This window comes from Scyliorhinus torazame, chromosome 10, assembly GCF_047496885.1.
Source record: "Scyliorhinus torazame isolate Kashiwa2021f chromosome 10, sScyTor2.1, whole genome shotgun sequence".
Classification (NCBI taxonomy): domain Eukaryota; kingdom Metazoa; phylum Chordata; class Chondrichthyes; order Carcharhiniformes; family Scyliorhinidae; genus Scyliorhinus; species Scyliorhinus torazame.
Window position 1 is genome coordinate 13,693,481 of NC_092716.1, and position 13,748 is coordinate 13,707,228.

The following is a 13,748-nucleotide window of genomic DNA, read 5'->3' on the forward strand; positions in this document are numbered from 1 at the left end:
TCCCCCTCAACCTCTGTCTTTCTAATGAAAATAATCCTAATCTACTCAACCTCTCTTCAAAGCTAGCGCCCTCCATACCAGGCAACATCCTGGTGAACCTCCTCTGCCCCTTCTCCAAAGCATCCACATCCTTTTGGTAATGTGGCGACCAGAACTGTGCGCAGTATTCCAAATGTGGCCGAACCAAAGTCTTATACAACTGTAACATGACCTGCCAACTCTTTCCTCAGATGCTGACTGACCTGCTGGATGTTTCCATCATTTTCTGTTTTCACTGCACGTTTGCAGCATCCATGGTATCCTTCATTTTGATTTATGTTTATCTTCTCTGGTTTGTGGGACACGTAGATGCCAGTAAATAAATGTCTCAATAAGTATTTAAAAATATAAACGTCATTGCAATTTAAAATATGATGAAACCTCCTCCTCATCACAATGGCTTCCAATAGTTTACTTAAGTAAACTGTGATCAAATAAAACCTCATAAAATGTGTTCCGCATTTTTAAAGGACAATTTTTGTGCATGTACGTAAATAAAATATATGTGCGTATATTTTATGTACAATGTATCACATCAGGTGTCATCGAATAGAATTTCCGAGGAGCGGACCGTATCCAGTTACCTTTCGAAAATTGGCTTGTCAGCTTTCCTGGAGCATTGTTCATTATTTGCAATTTTTCTAGCTTGGCATTTTGCAAACTCTTAACCAAGGCTACAAGGTGAAGCGTGGCTACAAAAAGAAAGAAAATAAGGGATAAATGAAGACCTACAACATCCTGACTTTGGCACATATTGGTTATTCCATCATCGTTACGAAGGACTCTCCACCTAATGGCACCGTGGGAGCACTCTGAAGATACAGCCTGCAGAGGCTCAAGAAGATGGCCCCGACCACCATCACAAGGGCAAGAGATATCCAATAAATGTCTGCCTCGAAAATAACAGCTGAAACAACAACCACAACTTGTATTTTTTGTTACGCAGAGGGTAGCGGGTGCCTGGAACTCGCTACCGGAGGAGGTGGTGGAAGCAGGGACGATAGTGACGTTTAAGGGGAATCTTGACAAATACATGAATAGGATGGGAATAGAGGGATACCAACCCTGGAAATGCAGAAGATTTTAGTTTAGACGGGCAGCATGGTCAGCACAGGCTTGGAGGGCCGAAGGGCCTGTTCCTGTGCTGTACTTTTCTTTGTTCTTTATATACTGCTGCGCCTTGCATTAGGCAAGACTTGCATTTGGCAAGACTAACACGTGCTCAAGTGCAGGCAGCCATTATTGAACTAACTTTGTTTCGACCAAACAATGAGGGCAATGTTGCAAAATGCCCAGATCTTGCAATGTGCAATACATACCATCTTTAATGTAGTACATAGGCAACGTATAAATGCAGGATGTTTATCAGGAGCGTTAGCAAACAAAAGGGGTGGCATGGTGGCACATTGGGTAGCACTGCTGCCTCACAACGCCCTGGGACCCGAGTTCAATTCCGGCCTTGGGCTCCTGCCTGTGTGGAGTTTGCACTCTGTCTGTGTTGGTTTCCTCTGGGTGCTCCAGTTTCCTCCCACAGTCCAAAGATCTCCAGGCTAGGTGAATTGGCCATGCTAAGTTGCCCCTTCAGTATCCCCAGGGCTGGTTTAGCACAGGGTAAAGAGCTGGCTTTTAAAGCAGACCAAGGCAGGCCAGCAGCACGGTTCAATCCCCGTACTGGCCTCCCCGAACAGGCGCTGGAATGTGGCGACTAGGGGCTTTTTACAGCAACTTCATTTGAAGCCTACTTGTGATAATAAGCGATTTTCATTTTCATTTCATTTCAAGATGTGCAGGCTAGGTGAATTGGCCATGCTAAATTGCCCCTTTCGTGTCCAAAGATGTGCAGGTTAGGTGGGGCTATGGTGATAAGGCGGGGGACTGGGCCTAGATAGGGTGCCCTTTCAGAGGCGCGGAGCAGACTCAATGGACCAAATGGCCTCCTTCTGCACTATAGGAACTCTATGGTTCTATGAAAGTATAACACTGAGCTATATAAGGAGATAGTTGGGCAGGTGAGCACAAAGCTTGGCCACAGAGCTATGTTTTAAGGAAGTGACTTTGGGGAAGTAGAAGAATAGAGATGGAGAGATTTATGGCAGGAATTCAAAAGCTTGCGTCCTAGACAATGAAGGCACGGCGATCAATGGTGGAGGGTTACAAATTGGAAATGCACAAGTGGTCGAAATTGGAAGTCCGCACAGACCTTGGAGGTTGTTGAGCGGGGGGAATTTAGAGAGATGGCGGGACTGTGTGTGTGTGGGGGGTTTGACAGTGGGAGGCCATGCAGGGATTTGAAAATATAGATGAGAATTTTAAAATATGAGCACCTCAAAAATGATTTTGTTTTCATAAAGTACTCGATGCAATTCCAGCCACTTGGCTTTTGAGTAACTCATTGCCAGTGAAGCACTTGTGGGATGCTGCTGAACGAAGTCTGCACATTTAAGAGCGTGATATTGTTTTCTCTTTGCCTGCTCCTCACAGCCATGTGGCTCCTGTTCTCTAAAGCGGACCTTCATTCTCCGTATCCTCCTCCCACAACCGCCACCTGCGGAGCCTCCGAATCCGCTGGGGAAAATCAGAAGATCGAAGCAGTATTTTTTGAACATGGCATGTATCGAGCAGTGCCATGCGTTTGTTTTTTTATCCACAGGACCTGCCTCCTTTCCATAAGATATAAAAATGATGTCTGGTCCGGTGCTCGTTCTGTTTTAGTGGGCTGAACCTTCACGGGGAATTAATCTCACCCTCGCAATCATGGCAGGAAGGAAGCTTTCAGATGAATTTGTTTTCACTGCAAATATCCACTGCAGCCCATAAGTGCAAAGAGTTGAAACACTGAATAAAGCAATAAAACTGATGGACAAATAGTCAATTTGATAAGAGGCGACACAGAGGCAAGATTTAACCCTTGCTAAAGAACTTTAAAAACAATCCTTCATAAATTTGTATCATTGTGTCGCAGTTCGGAGTCTGGTCCTTAGCACTGCTACATTTTATTTGAAGTGCGGGTAACTTTTACCTTTTAATAACATTCCCTTATGGTATAAATAGTCCATGCATTAAGCCCAATGCATAATACATGAAGAGTGTTTCCTAAAAAAAAACAATTAAAATTGAATCCATTTGCTCCCAGATATTTCATGGTTTTCTGGTGGGAATTCTGGATCAGTCTCGACCCCATTTATGCAGAAAAGGTTAATGAGTTGTATTCATTAACTGTGTCCTTTTTTAATTGAATGTGTTTCACTTTGTTAATGAGATGCATTTGATAAGGAAGAAGAGATGAAGACCTTGTTAAAATAAATCACTTACCCTTCCCTCAGATGAACTGGTTGACTGAATCATACAGAGTACAATGTCCCAGGAATTGATTCCCAGCCTGCGTTGAGTTAGCAACTTGAGTTTCTTAGCTCTCTTAAAGTGGTAAGACATCCCAAGGCATTCCACAGGAGCATCATGAAACAATGGAGGAGCGATTAGGACAGGTGACCAACAAGGTAGGTTTAAAACAGCACCTTGCGGCAGAATAGGCGGCCGTGTAATCAAACAAGAATACCTTCTCAACCTTGCTCCTCGCCTGAGGTGTGGTGACCCTCAGGTTATATCACCACCAGTCAGCTCTCCCTCCTCAAAAGGCAAAGCAGCCCATGATCACCTGGCGACTTTACCTACTTCAATGGAGGATGGTCTGGTCAGAAAAAGAAACAAAAAGAGATTTGCGTTCATACAACGCCTTTCATGACCACCAGATGTTTCACAGTCGATAAAGTACTTTTTGAAGTGTCGTCACTGTTTTAGTGTAGAAAACCTGCCAGCTACTGTCGCACAACAAACTCCCACAAATAACAGTGTGATGTTGACCAAACAATCTCTTGTGATATTAGCTGAGGGATAAATATTGTTCGAATACCGGGATAACATCCCTTCTTCAAAATAATACCACATGGGACTTGTTTACGTCCACTTCAGAATGCGAGAACTTTAATGTCCATTTAATGTCTCATCCGGAATAATAATAATCGCTTATTGCCACAAGTAGGCTTCAATGAAGTTACTGTGAAAAGCCCCTAGTCGCCACATTCCAGCGCCTGTTCGGGGAGGCTGGAACGGGAATTGAACCCACGCTGCTGGTCTTGTTCTGCATTACAAGTCAGCTGTTTAGCCCACTGCACTAAACCAGCCCCTTGAAATTTGGATGAAGGGACGAAGTGTGATAGTTCACCGTGATCACACTCCCATATTCTGCCGTAAAGGCAGAGTGCAGAAGGAGGTCTTTTGGCCCATCAGGTCTGTGTAAGTGCTTTCCGAGAGCAAGCCAGTTCACTCAGCTCTTTTCCCACAATTCTGTAACTTTTTCTCCTTCAGCTGTTTATCCAATTCCCTTTTGAAAGTTACCGTTAATTCTGTATCCATCGCACCATAAGGCCGCGTATTCCAAATCCCAAACAAGCATTGCAGACAAATATTTCTCCTCATGTCCCTTCAGCTTTTTGAGTCAATCACCTTAAATCTCTCCCTCCTGGTTATCGACCCTGCAGCCATTCGCAGCAATCTCACTTTATTTACACGATCTAAACCTTTTTGATTTTGGACAGCTCTATCAAATATCTGCTTTCAGCTTTCTCTGCTCCAAGGAGACTAAACACAGTTCCTTCAGCACCTAACTATAATCCCCCATCCCTGGAATCATTCTACTCACGTTATTTGTGTCTCTGATTGCGACCAGGGCTGGAGGACAGGAGAGAGGTTACATTTGACCTCAGCACTTACAGCCAAGTGGGTGTTAAAATCAGACAGCGCCTTTGCTCCCAATTGTTGTGCTTACGTAGGCTGACATCCCAAATTTTGGTCTGCTGCAGGCAGTCATTGCGAGTAAAAATTGGGAATGCCTCGCATTCGAACTTCAGGAATAAAATAGACGCAACACTGAAAGATTTAGCAGTGACACTCTGCACTGGAATTCGCTTTTCTGCAGAATTTATCAAGTTTCTTTGTTTGTTTGTTATTGAAAGCCCAGAAGGATGACTATGTCTTTCCCAATGACCAGCTAACTTGGACAATGGCACCCCTTGCCTGCTGTATTTAGGGGCCTAATGCCAGTTTAAACAGCTCTTCAGAAACCGTGGGTGCCACTTAGTGGCCTTGTCAAGTCCGACTCGGTGACGTGACAAGGCCGTTGAATCTCACGAGAGGCCTCCCCGCGGGGTTAGCGACACTCGAAACACCTCATGAGATTTGCCGTCCTCTTGCGAAGCGTCACGCTATGGAACTCGCCCAGCTCATTTAAACATATCTGTGCCGTATTCGCCGAAGGCCCAGAGACAAAGGCTCTCGCCTGGAAGATCTCACCAGGGTGCCATTTAGCACTGATTTCCCAGATGTGGGCCAGGCATAGTGGCATCTGCGGGGGTCTCCCAGGCCATTAAAGACCCCATTCCCTGAAAATCTTCATGCCAGCCGACGTGTCAGTTTTACACCTTTCCAGGTGCTGGATATTTTAGGCAAAGTGAATTCAGGAACCAAGAAGGCCATCCACCCCCATGAGGTGGGCAGGCACCCAGAAGAAGACCAAGCGGAACCGGGCACAATGGGTGAATCGCGCAAGAACCCCAAACCAGGCTCTGCCCCAAGGCACGGCTCAATCACAAGTCACCTGACTCGTTCTGCCTGGCAAGATCTGGATCGCGCCCTCACTGGGCAAGATCCAGATCAGCATGTTTAAATTAACCGAATAGCTCATTTAAATATCTGGACATCGGATTCACCCAGGGCCCGGGACTCAGCAGCCGCGCCTGTGAGTCCTCACCAGGGCGCCATTTAGCACCGATCCAGGCAAACGTGGACCAAGCGTAACGGCCCCTCAGGGGGTCTCGCAGGCCATTGGAAACCCCTGGGTGGTCAGGGACAGGGCAGGGTAGCACCCTGGCACTCCCCCTAGCAACTGTGCATGTTGGCACTGCTAGCCTTACACCATGGCAGTGTCACCCTGCCAATTGTCAGGGTGTCTAGGTGGTGCTGCCAGGTCCCAGGTTGGAAGTGCCACAGTGCCAGGCATGCAGTTCCAGGGGTCTCGCCTGTGGGGGGGTGGGGGGAGGGGGGGGGGGGGTGAGGGGGCTTGTCAATTGGCGGAATGTTAGGAGGGGCTGAGCTTCCCAAGACCTTCAATAGCATTGGGATGGGGTTGATAAAGTGGGGGATGGGGGGCCTGAAAGAGGGGAGGAGATCGGGGCTGGAAACCAAAATGGCACCACAATCTGTGAACAGACACTCCTGTTGGCGACATCAGTGTGGCTTCAATGGGTAGAAACTCGCGAAGGCCAAACAAAACGGCAAAGCACCGTTTAATAGCCGGATGATTCTCGGCGCTGCAGCCACCGAGAAACAGCCCGCTGAATGCGCCAAAAAGGGGACTTTAACATTTGTTCGCTGCATCCCGCCCACTAACTCTACCTTTCTTTCTCCACACATGCTGCCAGATCTGATGAATATTCCCAGAATTTACTGCTTTAATTTCAGATTTTCAGCGCCTGCAGCATTTTGGTTTTTGTGATGTTATTGGCGAGGCGTTTTCCGAACCCCAAAATGTATCATGGACTTCAACCAACCTCTCCCTTTAATGGATTTGTTGCTTTTCCGAGCACACGGCTTTTTCCCTAGGTGTGGTATTACAATTATGGACACGTGGGTTTTTAAACACAAAACACTGTTTATTCCATGAACTCAACTTAACATCTTAAATAAACATTGGATCTCTTAACACCCCTTACTTCAAAGATAACTCAGAAAATATTGCAACAGTAAATAACTCCTTAAAATGTCCCTTCAAACTTCCAAGAGACGTAACACGTTTAAACAAAATCACATCAGGTTAAAGGCTTTACTTTAAATCACCCAAATGATCCAGAGATAGTCTTTCATGGAAGAGATCACAGCAGATCCAGCTCTCTGCAAAAACACAGACACACACCCAGCTCTTTTCAAAACTGAAACTAAAAACCTGCAAAACTAAACTGCAAAATGGCTGACCTGACCTCAGCCCCACCCACTCTCTGACATCACTGTTTTCTCAAAGGTACATTGCTTAAACATCCAGTTCTTAAAGGCACTCTCGCATGACACCTCCCCCCAAGAAAAAAAACCCATTAACTTCAAGATGGTTTCATTTTTCACTTTTGCACCATCCACTAAGAAATGTACACAGTAAATATACTTTTTCGGTTTTTTAAAAAAACAACACATGCAAACAGGTATAATAATATAGTCCATTTTTCTTTGTTCTTCTTCCTCCAACCGAAATCCTTCTCGATTGATAGTCTCTTTGAACAAAGTCTCTGCACGATCCATCCATTCCTCTACTCCTCTGCATTTCTCTTTAGAGTCAGATACTTTAGTTTAATCTGACCACAGAGTCCCTTGCAATTCTCCAATACAGGAGCATTGGTGAACACAGCTTTCAGGCAGTCAAATACCTGTTAAAAGTCCACTGTCCATTGAAATTTTTTAGGTTTCTTTAGCAAGTCCATCAGTGGAGCAGCCACACTACAAATCCTTTGCACAAGGGTTCGATCAAATTCATTCATGTTAAGAGATCGCATTGTCTCCCTTCGTCTTGAGGGTATCGGAAACTCCTCAAGGAAAGTGATTCGGGCTTCTCCAAATTCACATTTGGCTAGGTTCATCACCAAACCCGCCTCCTGAATTCGATCGAAGAACTCCATACGATGCTTTGAATGTTCTTTCCATGTCTGGAAGTTGTAAATAAAAGCAGATTGTCCCACTTTCTCAATGCAATCCTTCAAATGTGGGATAGGATAAGAGTCCGTTCTTGTAACTGCATTTACCTTTCTATAGTCCACACACAACCGTTGGGTACCATCTAGTTTAGGTACCATCACTATGGGTGACTCCATTGCATGCAACCCACTTCAATTATGCCATTCTTCAGCATACTCTCAATCTCTCTGTTAACCTGTGTCAATTTGAAAGGATTAAGCCTATATGGATGTTGTTTGATAGGAACAGCATTTCCCACATCTACATCATGTATAGCCATTTTAGTACTTCCCAATTTATCTCTACAAACTTGCCCATGTGATATCAATAACTCTTTCAGGTCAGTTGTTTTTTTCTCTGGAAGGTAACTGAACAATTCATCCCAATTTTTAAGAACATCCTCATTTTCCAATTTAATTTGAGGTATGTCAAATTCACAGTCATCTGGATTTGGTTTGTCACTTTGAGTTAGAATCATTAAAACCTCCTCCTTTTTCTCTCCTTCCCTTTCAAAGTACCTTTTAAGCAGATTCACATGACACACTCGGTGAGTCTTCCTTCTATCTGGAGTTTTTAGCACATAATTCACCTCACTTAATTTCCTTTCCATCTGATACGGTCCACAAAACCTAGCTTTTAAAAGCTCCCCTACCACTGGTAACAACACTAAAACTTTATCTCCACTGGCAAAACTACGAACTTTGGATTTCTTGTCCGCTACCCGTTTCACCACATTTTATGCAACTTTCAAATGTTGTCTAGCCAATTCACCTGCTCTATTTAATCATTCCCTAAAATGTAACACGTAATCCAATAGTGTAATTTCCGATTTCTCACCCACCAATTTTTCCTTAATCAATTTAAGTGGTCCTCTTACCTCATAACCAAAAATTAGTTCAAAAGGACTAAATTTGGTAGACTCATTAGGTGCATCCCTAATTGTAAACAATACGAATGGGATTCCTTTATCCCAATCCACTGGATAATCTTGACAAGACACCCTCAACATTGTCTTTAATGTCTGATGCCACCTTTCTAACGCTCCCTGCGATTCTAGATGGTACGCAGTTGATTTAAATTGTTTTATTCCTAAGCTATCCATAACTTCTTTGAATAACTTTGAAGTAAAATTTGTTCCTTGATCCGATTGAATTTCTGTGGCTAGTCCATATCGAGTAAAGAATTTAAGTAACTCCTCCACAATTCTTTTAGCTGTAATATTACATACTGGAATGGCCTCTGGAAACCTAGTCGACACATCCATTACAGTCAAAAGATATTGATTCCCACTTTTTGTTTTAGGAAGCGGTCCTACACAATCGATTAGGACCCTTGTAAAAGGTTCCTCAAATGCTGGAATGGGTATTAAGGGTGCTGGTTTTATCACTGCTTGAGGTTTCCCTATCACTTGACATGTATGACATGATTGACAAAGTTTAACTTCATCTTATGTAGTCCAGGCCAATAAAAATGTTTCTGGATTTTAGCTTGAGTTTTCCTTATTCCCAAATGACCTCCCACTGGTACCTCATGTGCAATTCGCAACACCTCCTTTCTATACCCTACCGGCAATACTACCTGATGAACTTCTGCCCACTTTTCATCCGCCTGCATATGGACAGGTCTCCATTTTCTCATCAAGACATCATTTTTACGATAATAACACTCTGGTATACTCTCAGATTCCTTTTCTGGATATGCTTTCTGACAAATCCATTTTATTTCTACATCTTTCTTTTGTAACTTCGTCAATTTTCCTAAACTAATAATATCCGCCTCATCCTCCACCTGTTCTTGTTCTTTTTCAACCATCTGATCAAAAATCGTTTCTGATAATTGCACTTCAACTTCATCTTCACTCTTTGATTTCTCCTCTTGTCTTAACCTGTGACTTTGCGACCTGGGGCGAAATTCTCCGGAAACGGCGTGGTGTCCGCTGACTGGCGCCCAAAATGGCGCAAATCAGACGGGCATCGCGCCGCCCCAAAGGTGCGGAATGCTCCGCATCTTTGGGGGCCGAGCCCCAACCTTGAGGGGCTAGATCGGCGCCGGACGAATTTCCGCCCCGCCAGCTGGCGGAAAAGGCCTTTGGAGCCCCGCCAGCTGGCGCGGAAATGACATCTCCGGGCGGCGCATGCGCGGGAGCATCAGCGGCCGCTGACAGCTTCCCATGCATGCGCAGTGGAGGGAGTCTTTCTGCCTCCACCATGGTGGAGACCGTGGCGGAGGCGGAAGGGAAAGAGTGCCCCCACGGCACAGGCCCGCCCGCGGATCGGTGGGCCCCGATCGCGGGCCAGGCCACCGTGGGGGCACCCCCCAGGCCCAGATCGCCCTGCGCCCCCCCAGGACCCCGGAGCCCGCCCGCGCCGCCTTGTCCCGCCAGTAAGGTAGGTGGTTTAATTTACGCCGGCGGGACAGGCATTTTAGCGTCAGGACTTCGGCCCATCCGGGCCAGAGAATCGAGTGGGGGGGGCCCGCCAACCGGCGTTGCGCGATTCCCGCCCCCGCCGAATCTCTGGGGCTGGAGACTTCGGCAACCGGCGGGGGCGGGATTCACGCCAGCCCCCGGAGATTCTCCGACCCGGAGGGGGTTCGGAGAATCTCGCAATTGGTTACTAAACAATCCGGAAAAATCCCAGGATATTCGTCCTTCAACACTTCAGTTGACTGGTTTTCCAATGGCTTATCAACCACACTAGGCATCACTCCCACCTGCGATCCAGCTATATCATTACCCAAGATAAGCTGTATTCCTTGACAAGATAGTTTATCTATTACTCCTCCTACCACTTCACCACTCTTCACTGGACTTTCCAACCTTACCTTATATAATGGAACGCTACATCTCTCACCCTGAATTCCACATATTACCACCTTGTCGGGCAACGTTCTTCCCAAACTACATAACTCCTCATCTCTTACCATTAAAGATTGACTAGCCCCTGTATCTCTTAAAATTGCGACTTCTTTACCTGCTCCTCCTGATACACATGAGTAAACTTTACCCACACAAGTAAATTCTTTGAAGACATTTGGCACTTTCTTAACAAGTACTTCTTGATCAGGCTGTACAATCATTTGCACCTCCTTCACTTCCCTTGGGCTTTCCTTTACCGCTCTAACAAACCCCACTGTCTTATCCTGTTTTACCACATCAGCCTTCCCAGTGCTTTTCTTCAACCACCAACACTGTGACTTTACATGGCCTAGTTTATTACAGTGAAAACATCTGAAACTTTTCATTTATTTTCCACCCTCCTGGATTTCTTTTTTAATCTGAGGTACACTCTCTTTATTGTCTCCCATCAGATCACCTTTACCTTTACCACTTGAGTATTTCTCATGTCCTCAGTTTCTATCCCTCACCGGCTGAAACTGATGTCGGAAACCAATCTTTGATTTATGAACTAATTCATAATTATCTGCCATTTCTGCTGCTAATCTCGCAGTTTTAACCCTCTGTTCTTCCACATGAGTTCTCACTACATCAGGAATTGAATTTTTAAACTCCTCCAAAAGTATAATTTCTCTGAGAGCTTCATACGTTTGGTCTATTTTCAAAGCCCTTCTCCACCTATCAAAATTACTCTGTTTGAGCCTTTCAAACTCCATGTATGTTTGACCAAATTATTTCCTTAAATTTCTTAACCTTTGTCTGTGAGCTTCAGGCACTAGCTCATATGCACTTAAGATGGATTTCTTCACCTCCTCATACGTCCAGATACCTCCTCCGGTAGTGATGCAAATACTTCACTAGCTCTACCTACCAGCTTTGTTTGAATCAGTAACACCCACATGTCCTGTGGCCATTGCATTTGTTTAGCTACCTTCTCAAATGAAATGAAAAAGGCTTCCACTTCCTTCTCATCAAACCTTGGCAATGCTTGGACATATTTAAATAGATCATCACCACGTCTTTGACTACGACGCTCTGTCTCATTATTCTCATTCATCTCCTCCAACAGTACGTGTCCCTTTACGCCTGCCAATTTTAACTGATTGTCATGTTTCATGGCCATTTTCTGAAGTTCAAACTCCCTCTCTTTATCTTTTTCCCTGATCTGTATCTCCCTTTCTTTTTGTTTTTGTTCTGCTAGGGCTATTCTTTCTTTTCTCCTTTCTTCTCTCTCCTTTTCTTCTTCCTCTCTCACTTTCTCTTTCTTTTTCCTCTCTCTCACCCTTGTATTCCAGCCGCTTTAATTCTTTCTGATGTTCCATTTGTTTAATTTGTAACTGAATTTTTGCCATTTCCAATGAATCAAACTCTATCTCAGGCAACTTTAAATGCTTAACCACCGCCATAATTACCTCATCTTTTCGCATTTTGTCAGGTAATGTCAACTGCAATGTTCTTGCCAAATCTAACAGTCTGCTTTTCGTTTCTGTCCGTAAAGTACTACGTGTGACATTCTCCACCCCCAAAAACACCTGAGCCTCTGAAAGAGCCATTGTTCACAACACTCTCCCCACTTAAACTAAAATACCACACCGGAAAAGCAATAATCCTTCACTGTCTTTAAATTCACAAAAGTCAATCCAATAGATAGACTTTTATCCCCCTCGAGCCCCCAATTGTTATGGGGGAGGGGTTTTCAGAACCCCAATATGTATCATGGACTTCAACCAACCTCTCCCTTTAATGTATTTGTTGCTTTTCCGAGCACTCGGCTTTTTCCCTCGGTGTGGTATTTCAATTATGGGCACGTGGATTTTTAAACACAAAACACTGTTTATTCCATGAACTCAACTTAACATCTTAAATAAACATTGGATCTCTTAACACCCCTTACTTCAAAGATAACTCAGAAAATATTGCAACAGTAAATAACTCCTTAAAATGTCCCTTCAAACTTCCAAGAGACTTAACACCTTTAAACAAAACCACATCAGGTTAAAGGCTTTACTTTAAATCACCCAAATGATCCAGAGATAGTCTTTCATGGCAGAGATCACAGCAGATCCAGCTCACTGCAAAAACACAGACGCACACCCAGCTCTTTCCAAAACTGAAACTAAAAACCTGCAAAACGAAACTGCAAAATGGCTGACCTGACCTCAGCCCCACCCACTCTCTGACATCACTGTTTTCTTAAAGGTACATTGCTTAAACATCCAGTTCTGAAAGGCACTCGCGCATGACAGTGGCCTTTGATGGTCCTATCCTAAATCAAAACAGGAAATGCTGGAAAAGCTCAGCGGATCTGGCAGCATCTGCACAGAGTCAAATAGAGTTAATGTTTCGAGTCAGTATGACTCTCCTTCAGAGCTAAAAGATGAGAGTTTCATGCCTTGTTCGCCTTCCTCTTCTGTTTCATTTCTCCTGCCTTCCACCCTATCCCCCCACCACCACCCGCCCCTGCCTTCCCCCCTGACCTCTTTCTCTGCCTCTGTGCTGTACCTGCAACATTTTCCAATTCTGATGAAAAGTTACCAACCTGAAAGGTTTGTGACATTACGAGAAAGGTACAGAACTGTAAGTGTTAATATTATGTCCTAACTAACCACTAAAGGGAGCTAGATGCAGAACTATATAAAGCATCAATGCTGAGCCTTCTGGGAGAGTGTTGAGGAGAAGGCTAGGAGAAAGACTGTAGGAAAGCTTGTGTGAGTGAGAGCAGATCATAGTTATTGTATTAGAACAACAAAGTACAAAGAAAAGTACAGCATAGGAACAGGCCCTTCGGCCCTCCACGCCCAAGCCGACCATGCTGCCCGACTAAACTACAATCTTCTACACTTTCTGGGTCCATATCTCTCTATTCCCATCCTATTCATGTATTTGTCAAGATGCCCCTTAAATGTCACTATCGTCCATGCTTCCACCACCTCCTCCGGCAGCGAGTTCCAGGCACCCACTACCCTCTGTGTAAAAAACTTGCCTCGTACATCTACTCTAAACCTTGCCCCTCGCACCTTAAACCTATGCCCCCTAGTAA